Source organism: Pseudopipra pipra, unplaced genomic scaffold (genome assembly GCF_036250125.1).
Source record: "Pseudopipra pipra isolate bDixPip1 unplaced genomic scaffold, bDixPip1.hap1 HAP1_SCAFFOLD_231, whole genome shotgun sequence".
Lineage (NCBI taxonomy): Eukaryota > Metazoa > Chordata > Aves > Passeriformes > Pipridae > Pseudopipra > Pseudopipra pipra.
In genome coordinates, this window is record NW_026990710.1 from 46981 (window position 1) to 60031 (window position 13051).

At 52.5% G+C, this 13051-nt stretch overlaps 2 long non-coding RNA genes across 4 annotated transcripts; both read left to right on the forward strand.

Moving 5' to 3' along the window:
• The first annotated feature begins 2758 nt into the window (after window positions 1-2758).
• On the forward strand, window positions 2759-3801 carry LOC135408207 (uncharacterized). Of its 2 annotated transcripts, none has more exons than XR_010427370.1 (3): window positions 2759-2802; window positions 3059-3183; window positions 3707-3801. It is a non-coding gene; the product is annotated as an uncharacterized LOC135408207 (long non-coding RNA). The 2 variants fall into 2 exon arrangements; XR_010427371.1 differs by having other exon boundaries at window positions 3710-3801.
• Window positions 3802-5087: 1286 nt separating this feature from the next.
• Window positions 5088-9302, forward strand: LOC135408206 (uncharacterized). Of its 2 annotated transcripts, XR_010427368.1 has the most exons (4): window positions 6350-6766; window positions 7700-7841; window positions 8226-8403; window positions 8988-9302. It is a non-coding gene; the product is annotated as an uncharacterized LOC135408206 (long non-coding RNA). The 2 variants fall into 2 exon arrangements; XR_010427369.1 differs by lacking the exons at window positions 8226-8403; window positions 8988-9302 and adding an exon at window positions 5088-5664 and having other exon boundaries at window positions 6638-6766; window positions 7700-8180.
• The last annotated feature ends 3749 nt before the right edge of the window (window positions 9303-13051 follow it).

Sequence of the window (13051 nt, forward strand, 5' to 3'; positions counted from 1 at the left end):
TTGGGACGAAATGAAGTGGATCAGGATGGTGGAACAAAAAGGAAAAAAGCAGAAAACGTTTCAAATATTATTCAAGTGATTTTTTTTCCCAGTAATATAAACCATGAAATTCCTTATAACATTATAGTATTTTACAGTTTTATGAAGCTTTCTATTGTGACTTTTATGGAATCAAAAGATGAAATGATGAGATACTTTAGCATTTATATTTTTCAAAATGAAATGTATACTGAAAATAAAGTAGCTTTATGCATTTATGGGAGAGTTCATGTCCGTTTTCGCTCCTTATGTGTCGAGTCTTGTCTGACCGAATTGAGATCTGAGGATCACTGTGGTGGTATGGGGGAGTGGCTGGCAATTTGGAAGCAGGCGTCCTTGGTTCGCCTGGATTGCCAAGGAGCAGCACGGACAGGGCCGAGGACTGCGGGAGGGACAAGTGGTTATGGCCACCCACGACACACTCTCTCATCCCAGCCGTGCTTTGGGGTCCATCCCCCGCTTTTGGGTCGCGCCCCGGGGCTGCAGTCCCGGCCGTGCCCACCGGGGTCACCGCTCTCCCGCCCGAGCGGGACCGTGTCCCGTTCCCTGGGGGGGTTCCAGCCCCAGTCCCACCTCGGTCCTCCCGCCGCGGGGCCCCCACTCCGCCTGCCGGGCGAGAGGCGGCACCGGCCAGGACCCGCAGCGGGCACGGGCGGGACCCGGCAACGAGCCCCGGGAACAAACCCCCGAGCACGGACCCCAGGGAACGAGCCCCTGGACTTAAGAGTAAGGGGTTTGAAATCCTCAAAAGCTCAGTGATGACAGAACAGTGTCACTGCCTTTATCAGCTCATCTCTAAATTCAACATGGCACAAGAAGCTGTGCAGAAATACCCATCTCAACAAAGATCTCCCAGAGCAGTTCGAATCCAAGTGTGCTTCACTTCAGCTGTGCACAAGCACCACTCCTGCTCACCTCCGTGCTGTGTTTGACAGAGTCTGACAGAACATTCCTTTGGGGAACCTGCTGGTTCCTGCTCACGAGGAGGCTGATACACCAGACTTACTGCCTGAGGTACAAAACACTCTCCAGAGTAATCACCCCAACAACTGTATCAGATAGAAACACATCCTTAGAAATAACAATTGCGATGCCAAGGTTTCATGTTCTAAACTCTCTGTCTCTCCCTCCAGAGTTCTCCTGGGAATGTAGGGATGGTGTTTAAGAGCATCCTAAGGAGAACTGACAGTCACTGTTCCACACTTTCCAGGATAGCAACACTGCCAAACTGAGCTTGTAACATAGACCCTCTCAGGATAATTTGTAGATCTCATTAAATGCTAATTCTTCATGAGAAGAATCAGGACAGGGAGGCTGATTTAACACCTAGAGGGATTCGTGGGCTACAATGAGGACACTGACCACAAGCCTGGTGCTCCTGAAAAGAGCAGGTATTGACCTGACAAGTGCCTCAGATCGATCTGTGACAAGAAGTGGGAGGTGGAGTTGGTACCAGAGTCGCTGTCCCTTCACACACAGTTAGTCAGTGGCCTGCAGAAAAGAAGGGGGTTCCTGCCTGCTGCTCTGCCCTGTCACTGCCCCGTTCCCTGGGAAAGTGCAGCTCTTGTCACTGCAGTGTAAAGGTGGGGAAAAGGCAGCGAGAGAAAGGCAGCCCAGCTTGGGGGGTGACCCTCCCTTCCTTCAGCTGCTGGGAAACGTGGCCGGGAGTCCCTCAGAGGCACTCCAGCTGAGGAGCTGCACCACTGCCAGAGGGACTTGGCAGTGACGGGGCAAGGGCAGCTCCTAAAATGCCCAGCTGGAGGAACGAGCTGCCCAGGCCTCCGCACCAAGCCCTGTGCAGGGCACTTGGGCTGCTGGGGAATGGCCCAGCAGGGAGGTTCTGCTCCTGCCAGCCCAGCTGTTGCTGCCAACCGCATAGGAGGGGAGGTATTTTGTCAGGACAGTCGCTCATGGAACGGGTTGCCTGGGGAGGTTGTATCCCCATCCGTGGAATGTTTCAAAACATGACTGGATCCCTCCCTGAGCAACCCGGTGCGATCCCATTGGTGACTGTGGCCTGAGCAGGAGGTCAGACTTAGAGACCTTGAACTGTCTCTTGTGACCCAGATTCCTCTACAGTCCTGCAGCAGTTCTGGCTTCTTACAGTCCATGAGACCTGTTGGTTCCACAGTCTGCAGAGAAGCTCCTTTGCCCAGCAGGCAGTCCTGGAATGCCCAGCCATCCATGGCAGAGATTCCCAGAGCTGCCACGTGCCCCAGCTGTCCCTGAGCCCCAGCTTTGGCCTCAGCACTGAAACGCTGCCAGGACCTGTCCCTGCTGTGCAGGTCCGTGGGGCTGCAGGACACGGTGTCACACAGCACACACGGCCACTGGGTCCTGCCAGCTCCTCCAGCCTGTGCTTCCTGATTGCCAGGGATTTTAGGGGCCACCTGTCTCCAGGGATGGGCAGGGAAACAGAGATTTCCTGTGACTGGGAGCAAGATTTCCTGTGACAGGGCCTTGCCAAGGCAAGCAAATCGCCTGGGCTTCAGGTGCCCGTGTGCAATTCCATCTCCAGGCTGTCTCCCCCAGCAGCAGGTTCCTGTCCCCAGTTCCCGATCTCCCTCAGCTGAGCGGGCGGGGCGGGGCCGCAGGGCCAGGCGGGCTGGGATTGGGCGGCGGCGCTCGAGCGCTGATTGGGCAGCGCTGGCGGCCCGCGGTATAAAGGGCCGGCGGGGCGGGTGCGGTCGGTTGTGTGTGAGGGCTGAGGGCGGTGCCCCGCTGCTGCCCGGGCTGCGGAGGGGAGAGCGCCTTGGCCGCTGGGTTATGGAGCGGGGGAGCCGGGGGGCGTTTAGGGGCGCCTTGTGCTGGGCAGCGGGGGCCGGGTAAGCCCCTTCCCTGCCGGGTGACCCCGGGGGAGCCGTGGCAGGGCTGCGGGGCTGTTGCTCTCTGGGTGTCTCAGGGATTGCCTCGGAATCCCAAAGTCTTTCCCCGTGCAGGGTTACGAGGCAAAGACTGCTTTAACTTGGTTTCTTGGTGCTGCATTAATGCTTTTTGGTTGTTCTGTGTCAGTTTGCAGCCTGGCTCGTGGTTTCCCCTGGTGCTGGGGAGTGGAGGCGAGTTGTGCTTCCTGCTGGGAGAGAGAAGGGCCTTGGGAAGCTGCTCCATGAGCCACAGCTGTGCCGAGCCCGGGAGTCTGTCCAGGTGAGAGCAGGGCTTATACTGCCAGTGAGGAGCTGGGTTTGCTGTTGAAACATGCCCATGCCTTTAAATGCAAGGACAGGCAGAAGCTGGGAGGGACCCTGAGCACATTTTAAAAAACCTTGACTGTGGGAGGAGTGTCCAGGAGAAATTATTCCTTTTTTTGCAGGGAGGCAGTTTGTGAGGACAGGGGGGTTGCTGTGCTCTCTAGCAAAACTACTCCCCTTGGGATGTGCAGGGTGAGGAAATGTTGGCCCCGTGTGGGCTGGAGCAAAGGTGTGTGGGTGCCTGTGTGTGACACCCGTGGGTGTGCAGGAAGGGGGTTCTGGTGCCCTTGGAGCTGCCAGGGAGCCAAAAAGGGCACAGTTGTCTGAAAAAGGTGAAAGCTCTGTTGGCCTCTGTTGACACCTGCACCAAAGGAGATGCAAATTTTCCCCCTCTTGGTTGCAGGCTTCACAAAGCTCCCAGGAAAGGAAGTTTTAGATTCCAACTCCCCTTTATGCTAAAGGTTTCCTTGTTCTCTCAGCAGGATGTCGAGTGCCACCGTGTCCCTGAGGTTCCCCTTTCTGCTGTTGGGAGAGCACGAGGTGGATGGAGAGGATCCCCAGCCATCTGCAGGCAAAAGGGACTCGCACAACTACGATTTTTCTCCAGGTCTCTTAAGGGGGACTTTGAGGGTACCATGGGTAATGTGCCAGCTCTCCTGCTGGAGTTTTTGTCTTCTGCTATATTTGAGCATACAGAGTAAAACTAAAGTCAGGTGTGTTCTGGAGTATGTTACACTCATGCAAAGCTCCTTCCCTCTGTTTATTTTCTGTTCTGGAAAGCACAGTCTGGGGTTCCTGGGCACTTCCTATTAAATGATTCCATGAAAATAATTTTGTACTGAAAGGGAAAAGGAGCTGTCTGTGGGAGGTCAGATGTCACTGATAAAAGCTGTATGTTTTTTCACTCAGTAAGCTTTTAAAATATCTCACAGTGTGTAGGAATGCCTGGCTTCTAAAACTCACCGAGTCTTAGAAGTTTCTTTGAAGAGCTGTTTTCAGGCAGCAAAATTGGCCCTGCAGGAGGGACTCTGTCCCTGCTCTCCCGTGGCTCCAAGGGATCTCTGGCCCTTCACGCCGGCACCGAGATTTTCTCGGGAAGGGCCTCAGATCCCCGGACCAGTCTGGGACACAGGCAAGATCCCCCTGCCTTTAGAAATGAGGCCTTCTTGTGGCTTCCTCCCCATACCCATTGGGGGGTTCCAAAGAAGGCCTCTTGAAATGCCTTTTGGGCTGTCCATTGAAGCCTTGAGACCAAATTGGCCCCCTGGAGGGACAGTGCTGTTGGTGCCCCCCGGGTTGGGGCACCCCGAGGACTCCAGCACGCACCGAAAGGATTATTCGGGGAGATCCTCGGGGTGCCCGGCCCTGGGGAGCTCAAAGCAAGGTCCCTGCAATGGATTCAGGCATTGCTGAGAGTATCCCAGGGGTAGCTGTCCCTGCTAGACATGGAGCTCTCTAATGGAGTGTAATTGGGTGATAAAAGTGGTGCTCCAAGTGCCAAAGCAGTGTGGGATTGGGATTAATAAATGAGCAGTGATGGTGCAATTGGCTGTTTTCTCGGGACTGTAATGGTAAGAGCTGCAGGAGTGCCAGGTGTGTGTTCCAGTCCCCAGCATTTGGTTTGCACATGTCCTGGTCAGACACAGGTCCAACTTCCTCAGTCCTTAACCCAGTAGAGGGCGAATTAAGGACTGGCACTGTTAAGGTGACTGGTGTGACAGGGGTGAAACTGGGAAAACATTGGGGAATTCCTGAGTTTCTTTCTTTGCCAAACTCACCCAAACCTGTGCTAGGAAGAGATGGACTGGAAAAGTTGAGGCAGAAATGAAATGGAAAACTGGGGTTCTTGAAACTGTAATTGCTGGAACTAAATGTGTCCAAGCAGCAGCTCTTGTTGTGCAGGGAATAACTCCTGTCAGCAGCAAGGTCCTGACTGAAGTGGCAGCTGCAGTTGTTCCTGTGGTGTGGGCCAGTGGAATTGCAGGAGAGTGGAAGAGGGCAGAACCTGTAGGTATTACCCCTACTGTGGGATCTCTCCTGGTAAGGCAAACCCAGTATCCTTTAAAATCAGAATGCGAGACTGGATTGGTTGCAGTAACAGCTGAATTTGCTCATCCTGGTTTGCTTGTAGGACGTGAATGCAAGAACCTGCCAAGAAACCAATGACCAAGATGATTGATGAGTGCAGGATCTGAGAGAAGCACCTTGAATGACAACCTCGAGCAGTTTCCACTATTGGATTGCAAAGATGGCCTTTGCTGCATCTGCTTGAGCAAGGAAAGCCAAGAAACCTTTGCTTTTGAAGGAGAAAACCTGGAAAGCAGGAAGGAAGAAAAGAAACCCCCTGACTCCTCCCTCAGCCCCAGACAGCCCATGAACTGCCTTCCTGGGAATGGTAGGACGGGGTGGACTCTGGATTGCTCCCTCTGGATGTGTGGTAAGACTTTTATACCAACTTTTAAGAACAACCTGTAAGCATTTGCTGCCTTGGCTAGATGGTGCAAGGGCAGCCTTTAAGCAGCTGAAGCATTCCCTGAGGAGAGCTCTGGGTCTGCCAGATGTCTCAGAACTGTTGGAAGCATCTTTGGTGGGGAGGGCAAACAAAGGCCAAGGTGTGCAGTGACCCCCCTGAGAAGGGACTTTGAGTTAATGGCATCCCTGCAAGTGAACTGTGTGGGCTGTTCCCCCTGTAGGGCAGGTGACAGTCCCAGCTACAGTGATGGGAGAAATGGTTAAAAGAGAGCCCAAAAAGCTGGAAATCCTCCTGGAGGCTCTTGGCAAACAGAGTTTCCTGCATTCCTCCTGCAAGAAGGACAGTGATAGCTTTTGAGTGCTGGTAGATGCTTTTAATAGATAGCCTTGAGTGTGTCCTTGTTGCACCAGTAGGCCTTGCCAAAGTCCCAGTATTCCAGGAGATATGCCTATTGAAGTTTAAAATGATCTCCATAATCCTTTGTTGTCTTGAGGCTCTCCCCTGCAGGAACTCCAGGAACTCCTGGTGCCGCCTGGGCCGATGGATTGGACGCCCCAGCCCCTCCGTTCCTGCCCAGCCACTGGGTCCGTGTCCAGTGGTGGCACTGCCAGCCCTGCAGGTGAAGTGGGAAGGGCCTTTCCAGGTCTTGTGGATCACATTTATAGCAGTTGACATTGCAGAAAAAGGATGTTGGGTCTCTTCTTGAGTTCAGAAAGCTCCTTTTGGTTGGTGAGCAGGACAAAGTGGATCCTTCAGAGTTCCCATCCGTGTTTGTGTCTCAGCCTGTGTTAGGATTCAGGGCTGTAGCTGTTGTTGTCACTGAGGAGTCAAACTCTGCTTTAAATAATGAGACATTGGCCTGATGGCCAAGTGTCAAGAATAAAGGGGGAATGATATCTGAGTGTTGAGATGTAACAAGGGCTGATCCTTTTTGCAGTGGGATGTAGCCTGGAAAGTGCACAGAGCTGAGCCAAGGGATTGAAAGGGACCAAGCAAGGGAGGTGAAGAAAGAAGGAAGAAGGAAGTGAGGCAGCAGGCAAGCAGCAGCAAGTTGCTGTGTAAGCAGGTGAGTTGTGTTGAGGTTCCTCAGGCAGGCACTGAGGACTTTGAGGGCTCCAGACAGAGCAGACCTGGGAAGGCCCTCGTTGAAGCCCTTTGGAAACCTTGTAAGGGTAGGTGTGTATGGTGATAAGTGTTGGAAAATGTCCTGAGTAGGGATTAGGAATGCAGGGAAGGAAAATGAATCCTCCTGTAATGCTGCCATGTCAGCTGCAGTGGAGATACCTGTGTGTGCCCTTTGGGAGCTTATTGCCAAAGGGACTCCTGGCAGGCTGGAATGATTCAAGAGCATGGGAATAAAAGATTGCCTGGCTTCTAAAACTCATCCATTGAGTCTCAGAGGTTCTTGTATGAAATTTTAGGTAACACCTGAACTTTTGTGTGTACTTCTGAGTTCAGCTGGAAAGAGATTGTCCAGGGAAGAGGAATCTTGCTCAGTGCAAGAAGTTGCCCTTGATGAACTTCCCATCTGAGCTGATGCCCTTGGCAGGAGAAGTGCTCAGCAAGGAGGCTCTTTGCTCCTAGGCAGGAAGAAAGGTCAGTGCCCTTCCTCCCCAAGGCCCAGCCCAGCAGGGCTGGCAGGAGCTGCTGGTGTGGCTGCTCTTTGGGTTCTCAGCTGTGGCTGTGGGGTGGTGACATCGTGTTCCTGCCTGTGCTCCAGGGCAGCCAAAAGCCCCAGCCCAGCCCCTGGGCCTTTCTGGGAGCCTGAGCTATTGTAGTACTGGGGATGGGGGTTTGGGTTTTTGTTTCCCTAAAAGTAGAACCATTGGGGGGGATCTCTTATCTCACAGTTGTTGTTGTTTTGATATCTTAATTAATTACAACTTGAGAAGAAAACCTTGTGTAACTTAGGAACTGACTTGCACTGGTTACACTGAAAGTGCCAAGGAGTTGTAGTGTCCACTAGATTGTTTGTATTGAAGCAGTTTGGTGTTTACAGAGGGATAATAACTCCTGTCAGCAGCAAGGTCCTGACTGAAGTGGCAGCTGCAGTTGTTCCTGTGGTGTGGGCCAGTGGAATTCCAAGAAAATGGACAAGGACAGAAGCTGTAAGAATTACCCCTAAGCCAGAGTCTCTCCTGGTAAGGCAAACCCAGTATCCTTTAAAATTAGGAAGCCAAGCTGGATTGGTTTTATTAACAGCTAAATTTGCTGATCATGGTTTGATAGTAGAATGTGAATGGAAGGACCTGTAAAGAAAGGAAATGGGAAAGATGATGGATTGCTGGGAGCAGGGGCTGGCAGACAGTGGGATGGATGTTTGGTTGTGTTTGGGAATGAGCAGCTTGACCTGCCCAGGGTTGTCTGTGCTGGGGGTGGGTTTGGGTCCTGTGTGGCCACAGGTCTGTGCAGCAGCTGGAGCCTGGGCAGGTCTGGGGGCTGTGGTGTGCCAGGCTGCTGAGTTTGTTTTGCCTGTTTCCTTGGAGTGTCCCAGTGTCCCTGCTTGGCTGTTTGTTGCCCTGCAGGCAGAAGAGCCCAGGCCTGAGCTGGCTGAGTGTTGGTGTGAGCCAGAGTGGGTGTCCCTGCCCTGGGGCCAGTCCCCAGAGCTGCCTTTGGCATCCCCTGCTGAAGGGTGGGAGCTGCCCAGAGCCAGCAGCATCCAGCTGGAGGATCCAGGAGGATGCAGCTCTGCTTTGCTGGGAGGTAAGAGGTGGGGTGCAGGAGCTGGCAGGGGTGTTTTGCAGGCAGAGGGAGGGCAGGAGCAGGAGAATTGCAGGTGCAGCAGCTGGGTCAGTGCTGGATGGAGTCGGGGCTGGGAAAGGGCCCTGAGTGTCAGGGCAGGGGAGAGCCCAGGGTGGCCCTGGGAGCCCTGGGGCTGTGAACAAGTGCAGTGGGCAAAGGAATGGGCACTGGAGAGCTGGGCAAACAGCTGGAGGAGTTGCAAGGGGAACCAGGAGACTGGAATGCAGGAGCAGCAGCTCCCTGTGTGTGTGTGTAGAACCAGGTGTACTGCAGCCCTGAGTGAGGTGGGAAATGAACCTCAGGAGGCTGGGAACGAGTCCCACACACTGGTTAAAGTGGGATGGAGTCTTGCCAAGTGTCTGAAAAGCTTTTCTTCAGTGTTGCTTTATCAGTTGAAAACTGAAGTGATTGTCGAGGTGTTGGCAGTTGTTTTCCTGTGTCTTTGGTGAGGTGTTGACTCAGTACCTTTCTTGGAGCTGCTGTTGGATGAAGAGGTGCCCCCAGTTGACCTGTAAGGTCCTGGTTGTCTTCCCGGCTTCTCCCAGCTTGTCCAGGAGATGGAATTCCAGTGCTACAGTCTGGGTGGGTCATGGTGCTCCCAAAAGGAGCCTTTGTGCCTTCAGGACAAGTTTTGGTGCCACTGGAGCTGCTGGGAGAAGCATAGGGTTGGCAGTGAGAGGCCTGGAATGATGTTGCTGTGGCACAGAAGAAATGAGCAGTGGTGGTACAATTGGCTATTTTGTCTTGAATGTAATGGTAAGAGCTCCAGGAGTGCAAGGTGTGTGTTCCAGTCCCCAGCATTTGGTTTGCACTTGTCCTGGTCAGACACAGGTCCAACTTCCTCAGTCCTTAACCCAGTAGAGGGCGAATTAAGGACTGGCAGTGTTAAGGTGATTGGTGTGACAGGGGTTAAACTGGGAAAACATTGGGGAATTCCTCGGTTGGTCCATTTGCCAAACTCACCCAAACCTCTGCTAGGAAGAGAAGGACTGGAAAAGTTGAGGCAGAAATGAAATGGAAAACTGGGGTTGTTGAAACTGTAATTGCTGGAACTAAATGTGTCCAAGCAGCAGCTCTTGTTGTGCAGGGAATAACTCCTGTCAGCAGCAAGGTCCTGACTGAAGTGGCAGCTGCAGTTGTTCCTGTGGTGTGGGCCAGTGGAATTGCAGGAGAGTGGAAGAGGGCAGAACCTGTAGGTATTACCCCTGATGTGGGATCTCTCCTGGTAAGGCAAAGCCAGTACCCTTTAAAATCACAATGCCAGACTGGATTGGTTGCAGTAACAGCTAAATTGGCTCATCCTGGTTTGCTTGTAGGACGTGAATGCAAGAACCTGCCAAGAAAACCAATGTCCAAGATGATTGATGAGTGCAGGACCTGAGAGAACCACCTTGAATGACAACCTTAGGTTTAAAAGATGGGTGTTGCTTTTGAAGGAGAAAATCTGGAAAGCAGGAAGGAAGAAAAGAAGCCCCATGACTCCTCCCTGAGCCCCAGACAGCCCATGAACTACCTTCCTGGGAATGGTAGGACGGGGTGGACTCTGGATTGCTCCCTCTGGATGTGTGGTAAGACTTTTATACCAGCTTTTAAGAACAGCCTGTAAGCATTTGCTGCCTTGGCTAGATGGTGCAAGGGCAGCCTTTAAGCAGCTGAAGCATTCCCTGAGGAGAGCTCTGGGTCTGCCAGATGTCTCAGAAGTGTTGGAAGCATCTTTGGTGGGGAGGGCAAACAAAGGCCAAGGTGTGCAGTGACCCCCCTGAGAAGGGACTTTGAGTTAATGGCATCCCTGCAAGTGAACTTTGTGGGCTGTTCCCCCTGTAGGGCAGGTGATAGTCCGTGCTATAGTGATGGGAAAAATGGTTAAAAGAGAACCCAAAAACCTGTAAATCGTCCAGGAGGCTCTTGGCAAAGAGATTTTCCTGAGTTCCCCCTGCAAGACGGATAGTGATAGTTTTGAGTGCTGGTAGATCCTTTGAATAGATAGCCTTGAGTGTGTCCTTGTTGCACCAGTAGGCCTTGTCAAAGTCCCCATATTCCAGGAGATATACCTATTAAAGTTAAAAATGATCCTTTTCCTAATCCTTTGTTGTCTTGAGGCTCTCCCCTGCAGGAACTCCAGGAACTCCTGGTGCCACCTGGGCCGATGGATTGGACGCCCCAGCCCCTCCGTTCCTGCCCAGCCACTGGGTCCGTGTCCAGTGGTGGCACTGCCAGCCCTGCAGGTGAAGTGGGAAGGGCCTTTCCAGGTCTTGTGGATCCATTTATAGTAGCCAAAGTTGCAGAAAAAGGATGTTGGGTCTCTTCTTGAGTTCAGAAAGCTCCTTTGGATTGGTGAGCAGAACAAAGTGGATCCTTCAGAGTTCCCATCCGTGTTTGTGTCTCAGCCTGTGTTAGGATTCAGGGCTGTAGCTGTTGTTGTCACTGAGGAGTCGAACTGTGCTTTAAATAAGGAGACACTGGCCTGATGGCCCAGTGTCAAGAATAAAGGGGGAATGATATCTGAGTGTTGAGATGTAACAAGGGCTGATCCTTTTTGCAGTGGGATGTAGCCTGGAAACTGCAGAGAGCTGAGCCAAGGGATTGAAAGGGGCCAAGCAAGGGAGGTGAAGAAAGAAGGGAAGTGAGGCAGCAGGCAAGCAGCAGCAAGTTGCAGTGTAAGCAGGTGAGTTGTGTTGAGGTTCCTAAGGCAGGCACTGAGGACTTTGAGGGCTCCAGACAGAGCAGACCTGGGAAGACCCTCGGTGAAGCCCCTTGGTAACCTTCTAAGAGTAGGTGTGTATGGTAATGAGTGTTGGAAAATGTCCTGACTGTGGAACAGGAATGCAGGGAAGGAAAATGAATCCTCCTGTATTGCTGCCATGTCAGCTGCAGTGGAGATACCTGTGTGTGCAATTTGGGAGCTGATTGACAGGGCACCTGTGGGGCTGGGATGATGGCAGGGTGTTGTAAGCAAGGAATGCCTGGCTTCTAAAACTCACCAGCTGAGTCTTAGAGGCTTTTTTGAAGAGTTGATTTCAGGCAGGAAAATTGGCCGCCAGGAGGGACTCTGTGCCTGCTCTCCCGTGGCTCCAAGGGATCTCTGGCCCTTCACGCCGGCACCGAGATTTTCTCGGGAAGGGCCTCAGATCCCCGGACCAGTCTGGGACACAGGCAAGATCCCCCTGCCTTTAGAAATGAGGCCTTCTTGTGGCTTCCTGCCCATACCCGTTGGTGGGTTCCAAAGAAGGCCTCTTGAAATGCCTTTTGGGCTGTCCATTGAAGCCTTGGGACCAAATTGGCCCCCTGGAGGGACAGTGCTGTTGGTGCCCCCGGGTTGGGGCACCCCGAGGACTCCAGCGCGCACCGAAAGGATTATTCGGGGAGATCCTCGGGGTGCCCGGCCCTGGGGAGCTCAAAGCAAGGTCCCTGCCATGGATTCAGGCATTCCTGAGAGTATCCCAGGGGTAGCTGTCCCTGCTGGACTTGGAGCTCTCTAATGGACTGTAATTGTGTTCTAAAAGTGGTGCTCCAAGTGCCAAAGCAGTGTGGGATTGGGATTAAGAAATGAGCAGTGATGGTGCAATTGGCTGTTTTCTCTGGAATGTAATGGTAAGAGCTGCAGGAGTGCCAGGTGTGTGTTCCAGTCCCCAGCATTTGGTTTGCACATGTCCTGGTCAGACACAGGTCCAACTTCCTCAGTCCTTAACCCAATAGAGGGAGAATTAAGGACTGGCAGTGTTAAGGTGATTGGTGTGACAGGGGTGAAACTGGGAAAACATTGGGGAATTCCTCAGTTTGTCTATTGCCCAAACTCACCCAAACTTGTGCTAGGAAGAGATGGACTGGAAAAGTTGAGGCAGAAATGAAATGGAAAACTGGGGATGTTAAAACTGTAATTGCATCCAAGCAGCAGCTCTTGTTGTGCAGGGAATAACTCCTGTCAGCAGCAAGGTCCTGACTGAAGTGGCAGCTGCAGTTGTTCCTGTGGTGTGGGCCAGTGGAACTGCAGGAGAGTGGAAGAGGGCAGAACCTGTAGGTATTACCCCTGATGTGGGATCTCTCCTGGTAAGGCAAACCCAGTACCCTTTAAAATCAGAATGCCAGCTTGGATTGGTTGCAGTAACAGCTAAATTGGCTCATCCTGGTTTGCTTGTAGGATGTGAATGCAAGAACCTGCCAAGAAAACCAATGTCCAAGATGATTGATGAGTGCAGGACCTGAGAGAACCCCCTTCAATGACAACCTGAAGCAGTTTCCAGTGTTGGATTTAAAAGATGGCCTTTGCTGCATCTACTTGAGCAAGGAAAGCCAAGAAACCTTTGCTTTGGCAGGAGAAAATCTGGAAAGCAGGAAGGAAGAAAAGAAGCCCCCTGACTCCTCCTGAGCCCCAGACAGCCCATGAACTGCCTTGCTGGGAATGGTAGGACAGGATGGACTCTGGATTGCTCCCTCTGGATGTGTGGTAAGACTGTTCTGCCAACTTTTCCAACAGCCTGTAAGCATTTGCTGCCTTGGCTAGATGGTGCAAGGGCAGCCTTTAAGCAGCTGAAGCATTCCCTGAGGAGAGCTCTGGGTCTGCCAGATGTCTCAGAACTGTTGGAAGCATCTTTGGTGGGGAGGGCAAACA